Source organism: Grammomys surdaster, unplaced genomic scaffold, assembly GCF_004785775.1.
Source record: "Grammomys surdaster isolate TR1022 unplaced genomic scaffold, NIH_TR_1.0 125580, whole genome shotgun sequence".
In the NCBI taxonomy this organism is placed as follows: domain Eukaryota; kingdom Metazoa; phylum Chordata; class Mammalia; order Rodentia; family Muridae; genus Grammomys; species Grammomys surdaster.
Window position 1 is genome coordinate 2160971 of NW_021620426.1, and position 11704 is coordinate 2172674.

Genomic DNA, 11704 nt, shown 5'->3' on the forward strand with positions numbered 1-11704 from the left:
AGTTGATCCCTGTAAGCCTTCTTGCCCCAGGATCCCCATCCAAGAATTCTGCCCATGCCAAACTTCAGATTGAGTGAGAACTCCCCACCCCTCAGCAGGCGGGCCCCATAGTGCCCACCCTGTGCTGCTGCTGTGTGCGGGGTGGACTCAGTCGAGAATCCTGCGCTCCAGTCTCTTTGGAGCCATGGAAATCACAACCTCCAAACAAGATTCAAGAACCCATGCCCATGTGTGAGCTACTCATTCCCCGCACCAGTATAGTAGAAAAAAAAGTTATTAGGACACAGAGGAAGTAGACTTGTTTAGAAATAGTTCTTTGGGTCAATTACCATCATCACTGTTATCAGTCCAGTCCACTACCAAACATCAAACATGAATCAGCAGCTACAGACCAGTCCATTCAGCAAAAATGACATACAGACCAGCAAGGGCACATCAATCCACTCAGCAGACACCACACATGAATCTACAACTGCAGTTCTATCCAGAAGAAAACATGGGGCTCTCCAATCAGCTCACGTTTGTAGAAACCATAGAAACCTGATGAGAAGTTTTTTAGCAAGTTTCTTCCTATGAACTCACCACAAGTGAAGCTCAGCAAAGCAATGAAAGGTGAACAAATACATACATATAATCAGCGAAGAATAGTGAGGTAGAGCAAGGCAAACCAATGTTCCAGCTCCCACTGTTTGTTTCTTTCATCTATGTGTCCCAGTAAAATATCATTTGACATAACCAACTTTAAAAAGAAACAAGAAATTTTCACTTCAAACGCAACTAAATATTTTGTTTATAAACTAATTGAAACGGGTTTGTTTAAAAGTTCTCCTGACCTCATATAAAAGCATACAAATTTTCTCCCAGTTTTTCTCAGTTTTACCACCCCCCAAAAAATGCTTTCTTCCTAAGAACAGAGGAAGCATCAGTCTGAAGTATAATGTTAGAAGAGTATTCCCATTTTTGCATTCATGAATGAGAAAAACAAAAATGGACTTTGATGAACCCAGATTTCCTTAGTAGATTATATACTCACAAAGCAAACCAGAGAAAACCTCTCTGAACTCTCTACATCCTGTTAATTAACCTTCTCCAATCTTCTTTGGTCCCATCACACTGGACTACTCAGCACTTTTAGATCTTCTATCTTTTAGATCAAAAGTGTTGTGAGTATGCATGTGTTTTTATCCATCCATTGGTGTCCTACCTGACTACAACAGACGGCCTCTTCCAGTGCTTTGTCACCATTGTTAGGTATCTTGACTAAGCTCACCCCCATTTATTCTTGGGTGCTTCTTTTATCCCAAGTCTATATCATGTCCTGGAGATAACCTCCAACCCCCAAACCTCTCAGTTGCAGATTTCTACTCATTCTCATGGCCATCTGGTCATCTCTCCTGTTTCTCCCTATACCTGACACTGACGCACCCCATTCCCCTTCTCATCCCCTCAACCACAAAGTTTCCTCATTCACTCTGCCTCCTTTGACTATTCCTACTTCTAGGTGAGATTCAAGCATCCTTACTTGGGCCTTTCTTTTCTTTTAATTTCTTCAGGTCTGTGGGGTGTATCATAATTTTCCTGTACTTTGTGACTAATATTCACTTATCAGTGAGTATATTCCATGCATGTTCTTTGGTGTCTGGATTGCTTCATGCAGAATGATATTTTCAAGTTCTATCCACTTGCCTGCAAAACTCATGATACCCTTGTTTATAATAGCTGAATAGTAAGTCGTCCATGTATAAATGAGCCACATTTACTGTATCCATCCATTGGATGTTCTAAGTATTTGAGAAAGCAGCAGATGAATTTCCAGAGTAGTTGTACAAGTTTCCCATCTCAACAGCAATGAAAGTGTGTTCTCTAAAAGAAATGCAGAGACAAATATGGAGCAGAGACTGAAGGAATGGCCAACCAATAACAAGCCAAACTTGAGACCCATCCTACTGGCAAGCACCAATCCCTGACACTACTAACCATGCTCTGCTATGCTTGCTGACAGGAGCTAGCAGAACCGTCTTCTGTAGGTTCTACCCAGCAGCTGATGGAAACAGATATAAATACCCATAGCCAAAAACTGTGACGAGGTGCCAGACTCTTATGGAAGATTTGGGGAAAGGATTGAAGCCCTTGAAGGGGAAAGAAACTCCACCAGAAAATCAACAGAGTCAACTAACGTGGACCCTTGGGCATTCTCAGAGACTGAGCCACCAACCAAATATCATACATGGGTTGGACTGAAGCCTCTGGCATATATGTAGCAGACATGCAGTTCTCACTCCATGGAGGTCTCTCAACAATTGAAGCAGAGGCTTTCAGTAAAGTTGTATACTCACTCTGGTATTCCTTCCCCCAACAGAGCTGGCTTTCTGGCCTTAGTGGGAGAGGATGTTCTTAATTCTGCAGAGACTTGATGTGCTAGGGTGGGAGAATGTCCAGGGTGGGGGCTACCTTTTCAGAGGAAAGGGGGATTGAGCAATGGGGAGGGAATCTATGAGGGGGTCAGATTTTTCTATGTATATACTTTACAAAAAAAACCCTGTACATCTTTTGTTCCATGTATCTCTGTAATCTGGAGTCTTGAAGAAAGTCTTGATTACTCTTTATCTTTGGGTCAAACTTTAATAGTAAGTAAAATCCGAAATAAAGCACTTCTTAAAGGGTCTCAGGTCCACCCCAATTTTTACCAATTTCCTGTCATTATGTATCAGAAAAACAAAATTCCCATTACTTGCAGTAGCTAAATTGTGAGTCCTCTGACAATATAAGGAAGATATCAGTAGGGATTGTTTTGTTTTGTTTCTGTCTACTGATTTGTGCTTTGTTTTTGTTTGTTTTTCAAGACAGAGTTTCTTTGTGTTCTGGCTGTCCTGGTACTTATTCTATAGACCAGAGATCTGCCTGCCTCTGCCTCTCAAGGCTCAGATTAAAAAATGTGTGCTGCCACTAAGCCCCTGAGACTTTTTTCAGTTTGTCAATGTCTTTTAGAACACTGAAAAATAATTTAAATAACTGTTAATTTTGACATCAATTTTTATTTCCAGTGCTTCTTAATATTTCAGGGTATTTTTTCTTTTATTCTCTGAATCAAATTCTATTTTTCATGGACGTGTGATTTTCCTGATTGGTTGCATTTGAACAAATGTGCGCTTCACTTAGGTTTCTTTTCTTTTCCCTCTGCTCAATTGTTTTCCTTCTCCTTCTTTTTACTTGGTGAGGGTGGGATTATTTATATTGTTATTACTTTCTTTTTTCCTCCCACTAATGCAGACATAGCTTAAGACCCTGTGGTGCTCTAGGAATAATGGTAAGCTGCAGGCATCGTTATGTGTCATGAAGCCAGTTTATCGATAGTTACACTTAAAAATGGTCACTGGCAAAAATCTTCTTGATGCTGTTGAATTAATTGTATTTGAAATATCACTTGCTTTTCTTAAACAGTTTCCAGAAAGACATGTCTCACAATATCCAAACTAAGACTTAGCTCTTTCCTCCTCTGCCGTAAGTCCATTGCCTCACTGACCTTTTTAGTTTTACACTATTCTTTCTTTCCAAAGGCTCTTCAACATTCACTTTCTTTTGAAATGATCTTTTCTTTCTTCCTTTCTTTCTTTCTTTCTTTCTTTCTTTCTTTCTTCCTTCCTTCCTTCCTTCCTTCCTTCCTCTCTTTCTTCCTTCCTTCCTTCCTTCCTTCCTTCCTTCCTTCCTTCCTTCCTTCCTCTCTTTCTTTCTTTCTTTCTTTCTTTCTTTCTTTCTTTCTTTCTTTTTTTTATGACATTGTAATGTGATAATTTGGAGACTGTTATGATTTTGTAAGGAAATAAGTGAATGAAAACTCGAATGCTAACATCTGCAGTAGTATTTCAATTTTAAACTAAATGCCAGAATAATGTCCTATTCGGTAGGTGAATTATCATTTCCACATAATCATAAAGGATAAAATTTTAATATTCTCCTTTGGACTTATCTCTTTAAAATCTTATACAAAATAGTAAGTATTTATAGTAAGTAAAATAGTAAGTAAGTATAGTATTCCAGACATTTCATGTTGCAGAATTTTTCAAAAACATGAATTGGGTGGAATACTCTTCCTTTATTTAATTGATTATAACTGTCAATTAGAGAAGAACCATTTACTTACCCTGATACACATTGAAGGAATTCTACTGAGTGCAGCCTCAGTTTTCAGAATACATAAGGTTTTACATATTTGTTTCATACAAGCATATGATATTTCACAATAACATGCATATTTCTTAGTGTTATAAAAAGATTCTGAGGTTGAATGTTTATTATTTCAACAATTTTTAAGCCTGACTTATAGTGCTATATTTACTGACAAAAACACAAACTTAATCTGTCATAAATGAAGGCCATGATGATAAGTATTTGATACATCTAGTCACTGTTACCATGTCTATGTTCAGAGGGGTGAAGATAGAAAAAGATGTTCACTTTGACTCTCTTCCACATAAATTCAATGACAAAGTTTTTTGGGACATTTCCTGTTTAAGATACATTAATTGATCAGATATTAACAACTACTCCAAAAAGAGCTATTTTGTTTCATACAAGAAGATCATATATATTAAAAACAACTTAGTTATTGTGCTAAATTTTTTTGTTAAGTTGACACACACCTTAATATATTTGAGTGGAAAGAAGCAAGATTAGTATGTAGACAAGTCTTAGGTACATTGTCCTGAACTGATGTGAAAGAGCTTAGCTTACTGTACGCAATGGGGACCCCATGTCAAAGGGTCCTAAATGATATAAGAATGAAGCCTGAGGAAGCCATGGATGAATGGCCTTGGCTTTCCCCAAAAGCAGTGATCCCAGATACATAAGCAAAATGGACCCTTCCTTACCACATTTTTTTTCATGATATTTGCCATGGCAGTGGAGCCTGTGACTAAGTCACATGTAGCCATATTAAAATAATCTCTTTTACTTCCTCATCTATAAGTATGTTAATTACATAGACATTCATTTCCAAATATGTATTCATTGAAACGAACAAACATACCAAAAATCTAACCATACTGATCATATATAACTTTATGATTGACTTCCTTATATGTATATCACTAACTTTCTATGCTTTGTAAAAAGGCATGCACATATCTTTCCAAATATTACACAGTGCAGACTGAACACATTTCCATCTTTCATCTAGCTACTATTATTTTCCACTCTTATTTTAGGCACTTCTCCACAGCAATGTTTACAACAAAAAGGCATTGGTTTCTTGGTGCTCATATTTTAGTGGCAGGAGATATACAAAGATAAAAAGAAAGATCTTTGTAATTATATAATGAATAAATATAGCTTTGTCAAACTTCCAAAAGAGATTTGTAGTGGACAAGTTCTCTGTACTATAGTAACAAATGATACATCAGCCAGACTATGGGAGATTAAGCTACTAAGTCATACAAGTTTAGAGAAATACCAAGTGAAGCCTCTTGAGAGAAACAAAAAATAATGATAAAAGATGAGGCCAAAAGTTGCAAACTGCATACTGGAAGCCAATGTCAAGTTTTAAGCACATAGGTAAGAATATTTATCGTAGAAGGATTACTCTGGCTCTTGAAGGACTGGAGTCCTGTGGGTACTGAGGAAACTTTTGCCCTATCTAGGCAAAAGAAAGGAAAGTAGTTATTAGTGGCCTTTAGAGGAGCTGGCAGTGCTATGTTATATACATCCCTAAGTAACTGATAACAGGATTTGTCAAGAAACAGGGTAGTAAAAAAAAAATAAGTAATCTTAACCTAAGATAAATGGAGTTATAAGCTTCTGAGAAAATCAAGTCTGTTGGTTCACTGAATCTTAAAAGAAATGAGAATTTTGTTCAGATCTACTTAAGTATCAGTTGCCAAGGAACCACCCAAGAAAGAATCAAAAAATATTATTTGGTAAGTGAGGACAGAGTCTATGAGATTATAAGATTTGAGGTATTATTTAATAGGAATTCTAATTTTAACATTTGGCCTGTTTTTTGGAAATAGAGCCAACAGATAAATGACATTTATACATGGACTTAGAATGGGTCTAGACTATACAAAGCTGGCAACCTAGCACTGACTCTGCACTGACTCAGCACTTATGCCTCTCTTAAGACTTTAGTAGCTATTGCCAGCCCTTCCTAAATGATATTTGTTATTGAGATACTAATCATAGTATAGCCATACTTCATAAGAAATTCATCTTTGCTTAATGAAAGACAAAATATTCTTTTTACTGCTGAGATTATCTTTCAGCTGCTTTCTCAAATAAATAAATACATGATTGAGTTTAAGATAATACTATTACAATACATTCCCCTCATTCCATGAAACTCTTTACAAAATACTTGGAAGAGTATTTAGATTTTGATTTTTTTCCATACAATATATAGCTTCTGTCTATGTGTTAGAGGAGTGTAAAACATACACAGATACAACTTAGATGACAATAAATCATGGCTTGAAATAAAGAAAATATTGTAGATGTAAATACAAATGAACTAGTGGGGTTGAAATGATTGCTGAGCAGTGAAGTGGATATAAAACTCATGAAAGGGACTTGAATTTGTACCAAACATCCACACCTTTTAACTCCAGATCCAGGATCTCTGTAGTTAACTGTACTCACATTCCCACATAAACACATACACACACATACCAAAAAATAAAGAAACAGTAAAATAAAAAAGAAGAAAGTAGTAAAACCTAGGTAAAAGCAACATATTAACTTCTTAGAAAAATTAAACTCATCATTCACTACAATAAGAAAAGTACAAATTAGTTAAATATGCAATTCAAAAAAAAATAAGTCCCTTAGTCTATAGACTTAAGAAAAATATTGTTTATCAGAGGAAACGTGTTAGAGTATTTAGTACATCTAGAAATTCTGATAGACTGTATTGTCATATAATTTCACTTTATTAGGAAGATTTCTGAAAAGCCTGTAAAATGTACACTAAGGGAAAAAAAGGAAGTTAATCTGGGTCACTTAATCTATTACAGACAACATGCAGTAGTAATAGAGAACTCTGTAGATTGATATGGAAAATCTAGACTGTTTCAATTACAATAAATTAATTTTAGCACTATTATAAGTGTTTTCAGATTTTTACTTTAAAAGCAATGTGCCTGATATCTATGCTGCATATGGACACCCTGTTTCTGGAAATCTTATCTAAGAAGTATAACAGTTAATGTTTCTATGCTAGTTGCTATGGGACCCATTGGAATCTTGGATGATTTCTCATCATTTCTTGTAGATCTTTTTATATTTTGTAGCATTGACATATATTACCTACTCATAAGAAAAAATATATCTATATAAGAACCAAATCTTATTGCTTATTCTCAGTATGCACAGTAAATAAGTGAGAGTGACACTGGATTTGCAAGTAACATTTAGCATGAAGATGGATGAATTAGATAACGCTAAATAAAGAGCTCCATCCAGGATTTTACTATCGTAGACTATCTACACTGATGCTTTAAACAATGGGTGGCCAACTAATCCTGAAGGGGATATAAAGGTAGTACTATTTAAAAATACACATTTGGCAAGAGTTCTCCTAAAGTTCTTCAATAGCTGGCAACACCTGCCTCTAACGATTCCAGCCTCAAATGGCTCTTGCCTACTTTGTGGTATACACTTCTAGGATCACAACCAAGGGATTTTTACCGGAAATTAAAACAAAGAATAGAATTCCTGGAAGGAAAACACACATATATTCACTAATTTCTATAAAATGTCAAAGATCTTTTACAATTCAGTTCAATTAATATCAGATTATTTCTTCAAATTGATGTTAGGACCCAACTAATATTCATGACCTTCCATTCTTTCATCAGATAGTCTATAAGCACCAACATTATAATCAACCATGACACAATACCTTTAAACTTCATTTTACATGTACATGAGCTGCATTTTTTTACTTATAAGCTAGGAGAAATGGTAAATAGGGGCAAAACTTGAGGCTTTCATTTCTTTTATTTAAAATTTTTTTGAACATGAGATGCTTTTTTATAGCATGTTTTACAAGGGGAGGGGGTAAGAGGGGCCAGGTGGTGGAAAAGTACAGAATCTTCTTGGCCTCTGCCTTGAAACATGTCATGGTCTATACAGTACACTGCTTTGAATTATGATCTACCTGCTATTCTTCAGAAGATATGGTACACTGCTTGAGTTATGGTCTCCCTGCTATTCTTCAGAAGATATGGTACACAGCTTTGAGTCTATTTCCTCAGGTTACTCATTTTACATTGATCAGGAGAAAACAGTGTCATCACATTGGCTCTGAGAATGGCTTTAAAAGTTGGTGGTCATGAAATGTCCCCAAAGAGAGTTAAAATTAAACTTGATGTTGAAATAGTTACTTAGAAAATTGTCTCTAAGGTATTAACTCGTCATTCAGTTCCAGAAGGAAATAAACCCAACAGGAAATTTTACAATTCTACCTTATTCTGTGTTTGCCTTTCTGTGTGTCTTTAACTTTTCATGTTAAGTATTTGTTACATTTTTATTATGTGTATGGTTAACAGTATATACACATGTGAATGAAGCTGCCACAGAGTCAAGAAGACATCAGATTCCCTGGATCTGGGGTTACAGGAGGTTATACCATGGTTAAGTGTTGAAAATGAAACTCAGGTCCTCTCCAAGCAGAGCAAGTGGTTTTAATTTTTGAACCATCTCTCCTGTTCTATATTTTTTACTTCTGAAAAATATTGCAAAGATATTTATTGTCCTTCATCTTTCTTCTGGACTCAACTTGAAATCCAAGCATTGAAAAGCCACACAGGAAAGAGCCTATTTCTCAGAAAAAAAAAGACAATCCAGTTACTAAGAGATGAGTAACTGATTAATTTATCTGACAGTTTTGCAGAGCCAAACCAAACTTTGAATAACCCTACTAGATTACATTTACCAAATGCCCTCATTATAAAACTGAACTTCATTTCAGAACCCTAAAGACAGCTTTGAATATGATTAGACCCATTCATCTTTCCTGCTCTCCAGTATGATCATACTGAATAAATATTTTCTGTCTATTTTCACCATCATCTTTTTTTCTTTATTTGGTATATTGGAGCATGGCTAGCCTGTAGGGCCTGCTGAAGCCAGACTTTTGCCTAATGTCTCCAGTAATAGAAATAAGAATTGTGTTAGGCAATGATATAATTTCAAATTATAAGAACAAAATACTTATATGTTTAAGGAAAAGAATAGGATTTAAATTGGTTAAGGAAAGTAATACCAGATAGTTGGGTTTCAGAGGGTCTTTGCGTTTTATTATACTTTCAATGGAGAACAGTTAGGATAATAAGAACAAAGAATCTGATTTAAAAGTACATTCTCATTGTATCTGCCATGTCCCAAACAGAATAATGGAAAAAGCAGTCCGAGAAGAAGCAAAAAGGCTAATAACAGAGCTACTTAAATTTTCCAATAATTTGACTGTGAAAGACAATAGTATTGAATGTAAGATAAGAAAATGGAATATGCTTTAGTAGTGAAACCATCAAAGCCTTAAAATCTATTCTTATATCTTTTATGAAGACAATGATCATTTAAAAACAACTACGATTTTACTTTAATGAATTCAGCACATTATAGGACCAGGGTCCTACAATGAGACTGGGAAAGGGAGACAGACGCTTAGTCAGTAGGAGAAAAATTTTCCTGAGGGTATAATTCAACTGTTGTGTGTTCTGCACGTGATTCTAATGGAAAATTACTTTAATAAAGTCTATGTTTCATATGATAAATTATTAAATCTATTGTGATCCTAGATTCTTTCTGTACATCACTAATCAACTCCAAAGTAGACATGAATCTTTTCTAAAATACAAGATATTGTTAAAGAGCAGAAACCAACACTGAAGCTCTTGTGTGGGGGTATGTGTGTGTTTGGCATTAGGGGTTGAACTCAGAGTTTTGTACATAAATTCAAAAGTGCTCTATCATTAATTTATAACTCTAATCACTTCACTACTTTAATAACATATATTAACTGCTTGAAATTAGGTTTATGATATTGTCCATTTTCATATACCCACATCATAAACATCACAGTTATTTTATATTCTGTGTCTTAACACTTCCCTCTATTATTCTCACAATTCCTCTTCTCTCTATTTTTAATTTCTTTTCCCTTTTCTTCTTCTATTTTTATTATGTACTTTCTTCTTTACTTCTGTTTCCCTTTAGCACTTATTTATTTGAAATGAGGCCTTGTTCTGTTCCCCAAGTTGTCCTCAAATTCACATTTATCGTCTGGTCTCAGCCTGTGAAATGCTAGAGTTATAGATATAAGCCATATTGCTTACCTCGGTGTACTTTTTAAATGAAGTACTGCACATTTTAGCAAATTGGAAAACATCTCTGTCTCTCTTTCTAGGTTTTCTGACACGGAGTAAAATTACTTCTTTCACACTTTTAAAATAGGATATTATTACACTGAGGTTCTCATTTGCATGAGTTCATCATCAAGGATGAGCCATTAGAAACCTATATTTGGATTTCTGGGAACCAGTTCAGTGTCTATAGACTCACAGAATGAATATTTTGTATGCATCCAGAGTAAGATACATGTCACAATATTATATTCAGATCTATACACACAGAGAAGTTGTAATTACTCTCCTTTAAAGATGCATTTTATTTTATTTTATTTTACTTATGTCAATGTGTGCATGTCCATGAATACGTAGGGAATGTGAATATAGGTGCCTGTAGATGCCAAAGAAAGACACATGTTTCCCCAAACCGGATAGTACAGTAGTTGGGTAGAGACTGATGTAGGTACTGGGGACCAAACTCAGGTCTTCTCTAGGAGCAAGAAGGATTTTAATTAAGCCAGCTCTTTAGCCACAGGAATCACTTTAAAATCATTTTTATATAGGAAACACAATTATGAATGGAAACCAAGGGTGACTCAACCCACGGGTCCAGTTATTCATGGGGGTCGAGGGGGACCTCACCTGAAAGGAACACGGGAGAAAGAGAGAATGAGACCAAGCAAATTTGTCTTGTCAAGGTCTGCTTTAATGAGGAAACGGCTTACAAGATATTCTCTAGGCAAAGGAGGAAGGGAAACAAAGAACAGGATGGGGACTCTATCAACTATGGATAGATAAGGTCAGTCATCCAGCGGAGCATTCTGCAGTTTTTCCTGGAATGTCCCGGGGCAGCAGTTCTCTAAGAACAGGAAATTCTTTCTTAGCTGAAGGTCAGATTCTCCCAAAAGAGACAGTTTCTCATTAAGCAACTTTTGTTAGCTGGGATGGTGGTCCAGGGTCGCCAACATCTCCCCTTTCCCTGTACAATGAGAAGAGGGATGGTCTAGCATGTCCATGGTCTTGCCTGTCAGGGTCTTCACGAAGATCTGCATGCCACCCCTCAGGCGGGGGACCAGGTGCAGGGTTGACTCTTTCTGGATGTTGTAATCAGAGAGGGTGTGGCTATCTTCCAGCTGCTTGCCAGCAAAGATGAGCGTCAGCTAGTGGGGGTGGGGGATGCCCTCTTTATCCTGGATCTTGGCCTTCACGTTCTCGATGGTGTCACTGGGCTCTACCTCCAGGGTGATGGTCTTGCCAGGACTAATTCTATCTAGAGAAATATAATACACTGTCCTGGCCCACTGGGATTCAATGAGACCTTAGGGAAGGGGACAAAAGAATGAAAGGACAAAAGACACAAGGAA